The 6,709-nt window shown below is 34.7% G+C and overlaps 1 long non-coding RNA gene across 1 annotated transcript; it reads left to right on the top strand.

The window, feature by feature from the left end:
• Positions 1 to 1,526: 1,526 nt before the first annotated feature.
• On the top strand, positions 1,527 to 6,166 carry LOC105466275 (uncharacterized). The gene is made up of 3 exons (XR_978075.3): positions 1,527 to 1,757; positions 4,332 to 4,437; positions 6,081 to 6,166. It is a non-coding gene; the product is annotated as an uncharacterized lncRNA (long non-coding RNA).
• Positions 6,167 to 6,709: the final 543 nt, after the last annotated feature.

Raw genomic sequence — 6,709 nt, forward strand, 5'->3', positions numbered from 1 at the left:
TGATATTTGGGGCAGGATGCTACTTTTTATATCCCTTCCAACATGTCTTCATTTCTGTGATGATTGAATTTTTATAACTTTTTTTTGTTTGTTTTCCTCCCTCCGATTTCAGTATATCCTCTTCTCTTTGCATTTCTTTCCTAACTTTGTGTATTTGTACAATGTGAACTTGTTTCTTAACGACAATCATCTTGTTACGTTTTTAAAAAACTTGTCGAAAAATATTTGATTTTGGTTTTCATTTTTTCCCTTGGAATTTTTTTCTTGTGAATATTTTTTGTTTATGATGTGCTTTTCCTTTGCTCTGACGGTGAATTTGTAGACACAGTCATATTTCCTGAAGAAAGTAGGCTTTTCTGGTTTTTAAGACTGTAACTCCCTTTACAAGCAATGCCATCATAGCTGAGAATGTGCTGTTTAATAACAGGCTACCCTCTATTTCTATGTTAGGGCTTCACAGTGAAGAAGAACAGAACTCATGTCTTAACCTCACGCTTACTGGCTGCACTTACCAACAGCTTCATTACATTTCTAGATTCTTGCAAAAGGTTTATTTTTGCAGTCTTCATGTCTACTGTAATTTTTCTCTTTACTCTCCTCACAACAGAATAAAATACGTCAAGGAGAGCTTGCCAGGAGCTATGTTAAATGAGAAGATTTTCGATAATTATTTTGTAAACCATGTTTTTGGGAAAGTTATGTGCCAGTGAAACAAACATTCATTGAGTGCTTGTGTGTACCTAGATAAAGATACAGACTAACATTGAATATAATAGTGAACAGCAAAGAAAAAGTTTCAACATTCAATGATTTTATATTAATGGGAGAAGAGACATACAAAGAAATAAACAGTTAACTAAGCTGCGCTTCAGAAAGCTACTTAGAGAAAAATTAATCATGGTTAGTGTGATAGGGAAGCCCTGGAGATTGATTAGGATTGCTGTTTTACACAGGGAAAGCATGAAAAACCTCAGTAGTAGATTAAAAGTTGAGCAGAGACTGGAAAGAAACAGAGTTAGACATAGAAGCAATTGTCGAGGACTTACAGCCTAGGAGTCTAAATGTACATTGAACTTAAGAGCTTGGTTCTACTCTACCTTTAAGATATGTGTATGTGTGTCCTGTCCTAAAATTTTATAACCTTACTATTCTTATTCTTTTTTTATTTTATAATTTAATTGATCCTTTATTTATAGGTTTCATGTTTTTCTACTCATATTATTTTAATACTAGATTTAGACTGATACTTTTTTCCAGTTACAATATGATTTTCTGTATTACTATGGAGATTTTCTGATACATTATCAGAGAGTTCCTAAAATATTATTTAAACAAATTTGTGATAATTATTTATTCTCTGTTATAGGTTGAATTGTGTCCCTTAAAAGAGATGTTGAAGTCCCAGTCCCCAGTACCTGAGAAATTGGCCGGATTTAGAAATAGGATTGTTGCTAATGTAGTTAGTTACAATGAGGTCATTAGAGTGGGTCCTAATTCAATATGACTGTTGTCTTTATTAAAGGGGTAAATTTGGATACAAAGACAGACATGAATTGAGGGAAGACAACGTGAAGACATACAGGGAGAAGGTGACCATATGATGGGAGCAGTGTTCCTACAAGCCAAGAATTGCCAATAAACCACCAAAAACAAGAAAATTCAGGGCAAGATCCTCCTCTAGAGCCTTCAAAGAAAGCATGGCCCTGCCAATACCTTGATTTTGGATTTCTAGCCTCCACAGATGTGAAAGAATAAATGTATGTTGTTTTAAGCCACCTAGTTTTTGATATTTTCTTATTACCTTTCCCTAGGAAATTAGTATATCCTTATATGTCTTGCATTTTCTTTATCCCCCACTGAGCTACGCCAACATAGAAATAGAAAAATGCAGTTTATAAAATTTTTATTCCCATCTGCTTATAAAATCCCTCCTCCTTTTATTTTACTTATTTCACAGCTTTGGAAAGGTCCCTGCTTCCTCTGAGCCTTCTACAGATATAGCAAGAACCCACTGGATGAGGCGACCCATGGCTTTCACCTATAACTGGAGTATCTTCTGGCCAGGCCCATGGAGGAATACTCCCTAATAACCAAATTCTGAGGCATTCATTCATTATCTTTAATGCAGTGCTTCCCAAACTGTAACATATATATTAATATAAATTACCTATTGATCTTGTTAAAATGCATAGTCTAATTGAGTATTCTGATTGAATATTTTATATTTTTAATAAGTTACCTAACAATGCTGATGCTCTTGTCCCAAGGACTACATATTGAGACACAAAACTCTAAAACTTGACCCAATAACTCAAGTTATAAACCCAAGTATTATTCTTAACTTCCTCAGCCAAAACTACTTCCAGGTTAAGCAGCAGTTTTCTGCAGTTTTGAAAAATAGTACTTCTCTAGATGTTGAAACTTGAAAAAGATATTCTATTGGTGAATACATTAAAAATAGATGCCCCACTTGGATGGATATTTTAGGAGACAACACAGCTTCTGTTTGAATATATAGTTGTAACAGGACTCAGGGACTGGCAAATTAAACAAGAGCTGCATTTCAATCTCCAGTTTCCTTTTACTCAAATGTCTTTAAAAGGCACAACCTGTAAAAAGTGAGGCCTATCCCTTCTCCATCTTCCTGCTCATCAAGAGCAATCAAGTTATGTCAAGTGTAATTCAAATATTCTCTTTAATCTATCTTCTCTTTCCTCCTTGACTCATTCAGACATTAATCGCATGCAATCTAATTACTTCTCTTCAATCACTTATCCCGGAAAGATACTTTCTTTATTGCAACCATATTTACCCTTTTAAAATATAACACTACTTACATTCTTCCTCTCCTTCAAAATGTATCAAGAGTATACACCGTTATTAGTCCATTCTCACGCTACTGTGAAGAAGTACCCGAGACTGGGTAATTTATAAAGGAATGAAGTTTCATTGACTCACAGTTCAGCATGGCTGGGGAGTTCTCAGGAAACTTCTAACCATGGCAGAAGGCACCTCTTCACAGGGTGACAGGAGAATGAGTGCCAGAGGGGAAATGCCAGACACCTATAAAACCACCAGATCTCATGAGACTCTTCTACTATCATGAGAACAGCATGCGGGAAAGAGTCATCATGATCCGATTACTTTCCAGTGGGTCCCTCCCAGGACATGTGGGGATAATAGGAAGTATAATTCAAGATGAGATTTAGGTGGGGACACAACCAAACTATATCAACACCTTCAAGGTGATAACCTACAAATCCCTCAGCATGACATAGAAGAGGTTTTAAGTTACTACCCTAACTATGACTTAAGGTTGACTGTACTTCTTTGGTTTCTATTTCCCTACATCTCACCCGTGTATTTGCCTAGAGTTTCTGGCCACTACCATGGCATACTAGATGCGGTGGAACTTAAATTTATCAAGCCCAGACTGGGTTGGCAAACAAAACAAGCATACTATAGTCGAATGGAGAGAATTATAATATCAAGAGGCTTTCCTACAAGTGAAAGCTTGAATGTAATACTAGAACTTAATACTAACCTTCAACGTAGTTATTCATTAGATTTTGTTAAAGTCTTAACACAGTTCAAAAGTAAAAACAAACAAAAACATGTTTACCTATGATACTGTAAAAGATAGTGTCTGTGGCTCATTAAAATAGATAATGTCTTCCTGGGCACAGAGTCAGACTCAATTTCTTACTCTCACTTCTACATAAGTATAGCCATATATCTCAGTTCTAAATGATGTGTGCTACATTGTTACAACAATGCCTCCTAGTGAATTATATCTCTGTCTATCTCCATTGCTTTACGAGGTAACTTTACAACTCTTGATATCAAAAGATGGAGCTCATTTCCAACCTCTTTTAATTCAGACTGGCCTTGGGACTTGTTTTGAGCAATAGAGTATGACAGAAATAATGCTGTGATCTCTGAGGTGGGTCTTACGGATCTTGCAGCTTCTGTTTGCATCCTCCACCTTCCACCTGCATTTTAGTCTTTCATTTTAGGCTTCTCCAAAGCATAGGCATAGAAAAGCAATGAAAAGCGTAGGCATAGAAAAGCAAAGCCTAAAATGAAAGAGTACTTGACCAGGTCCCATCTGATCCATCAGCTGAATGCAGCCACTAACTTAGCCAAATCAAGCAGAAGATCAACTCAATCAAATCATGAAATTGTGTGTTTCGGGGGAAACATTGTAGTTGTTTTAGGACATGGAGTGTTGGAGTGATTCTTTACACAGAAATAGATACAGAAAGTAACATTTCCAAAAATAATTGTACCATTTCCAGAAGGGACCCAAAATACTCTCTTTTTCTCATTAGCTGGAATGGAGAAGATTCCCAAAAGACCTTAGAAGGCATTTACTGAAGAAAGCAAAGCCTCCCAGAGCCTGATTTCTGAATGACTGTCCATTGCCACAGTCACCAGGTAAGTCCAGATACACTGCAAGAAATAAAAAGTATATTTTAGCCATTTTACATTTTGAGTTTTAGTACAAAATTTAACTTATACTAAGTAATATATCAGCAGTAATGCCATTAATATAATCTTTGGCATTTGTTTAGCTAATGTCTAGTTTCAGAAGCATTTTATTTATAAACAGATAGCTTTTGTGAAAAATTATTGGTTCTTTATATATAATTATATTTGTAATATAAATTATTTTTTCACACTAAAACACTTTGGTAAAATAGAGAAAAAACAGGATAGGAAAGCATTTATCTATAATTCTAATACTTGCATGTTTTATTTCTTGCATATGTGCATTTTTAACTAAATTTATACTTTTAAGCTAACATATTGCATACAATTTCTATACTAATTCATAACTTTTTAAAATGGTTGCATCACACTCCATCTAGTGGATGCAGCGTAACATTTCTTATGCCTTTTTATTAATAATTTAAGTTCCAAATACTCAGTGTTGTAATTCTATAATGAGCATTTTCATAAACATACCTTTTTCTTTTTTTATGTCACTCCTTTATTTGCTACTCTTAAGCTCAACATTTTATTACTTATGTTGAGTTATTCAAATTATTTAGTGCACTTAATCCACTACACATATTATTTGCTTTAAGTTTGTGTTATGGTTATTTAAAAGACAATAATATTAATGTAATATTGAATTATTCTTTATCAAACACCACAGTTTTCCCTCAATTTTCAAGCTTAGTCAGTATATAGAATGTGAGATAATGATGATTACTGCTTTCTCCCCCAAAAATGTTTAGGCGGTTATTCCCAAAAAAATGGCTTAATACTTGGTATGTCTTTTTTTCTATATGATTAATAATAGTTATTTTCCAAAACCCAAGAATGAATAACACTTTTGTTCTACTGAACCATGTTCTACATATAATATTACCCCCAAGAAACAATGATTTCAGGTAACGCAATAAGGTAACTATATCTACCACCCTATCATTGACTTCTTCACATCTTCTTCTGTTTATCACTACTTGAATATATTGCTGACATCTGAAATGTAAAATTTTAAAACAACATAAATTACATTATCTGTCAACACATACTTTTCCCAATGTTTCTATTTCTTTTAAAATGTTGTTAGCATCCTCAAGCTTACCCAGAGCTTCCTCCTGCTATTCAGACTTCTGTATTTTTCATTAGCTGCCCCATAGGCTCCTGAAAATAATATATGTCCAAAATGAAACCAATCATTTTACTTTTGCATCTACTTCAATTTCTGATTTTTCCCTCTAAGTAGTAGTATCAATCCAAGTCATTCAAACCAAAATCCAGACAGTCATACTCATGCTACCAAAACCCTTCTTAACTGATCACTTTTTATTTGGTTTTGTTCATTATTCCTTGTTAAAATTTTTATTGACATATAAAATTTATGCAGAAAGTACAGAAATATTAAACAGCTTTATGAATTTTTACCAGCTAAATATATGTTTATAAGCAGGAAGAATTTAAGGTGAATAACATTGCTAGTATATGAGAAAACTCTGTTAATGCCTACTTTCAGTGACTAAACTCCATAGAATTTTAACCATGATACTAATTTTCTCTCTCTCTTTTTTTTTTTTTAATTATACTTGAAGTTCTGGGATACATGTGCAGCATGTGCAGGTTTGTTACATAGGCATATACATATGCCATGGTGGTTTGCTACACCCATCAACCCATCATCTACCTTAGGTATTTCTCCTAATGCTATCCCTCCCCAAGCCCTTCACCCCACAACAGGCCCTGGTGCGTGATGTTCCCCTCCCTGTGTCCATGTGTTCTCATTGTTCAACTCCCACTTATGAGTGAAAACATGCAATGTTTTGTTTTCCGTTCCTGTGTAGTTTGCTGAGAATTATGGCTTCCAGCTCCATCCATGTTCCTGCAAAGGGCACAAACTCATCTTTTTCTATGGCTGTATAGCATTCCATGGTGTATATGTGCCACATTTTCATTATCTGGTCTATCATTAATGGGCATTTGGGTTGGTTCCAAGTCTTCACTATTGTGAATAGTGCTGCAATAAACATATGTGTGCATGTGTCTTTATAGTAGAATGATTTATAATCCTTTGGATGTACACCCAGTAGTGAGATTGCCAGATCAAATGGTATTTCTGGTTCAAGATCCTTGAGAAATCTCCGCACTGTCTTCCACAATGGTGGAACTAATTTACACTTCCACTAACAGTGTAAAAGTGTTCCTATTTCTCCACATTCTCTCC

The sequence above is a fragment of the Macaca nemestrina genome, chromosome 2 (assembly GCF_043159975.1).
Source record: "Macaca nemestrina isolate mMacNem1 chromosome 2, mMacNem.hap1, whole genome shotgun sequence".
Lineage (NCBI taxonomy): Eukaryota > Metazoa > Chordata > Mammalia > Primates > Cercopithecidae > Macaca > Macaca nemestrina.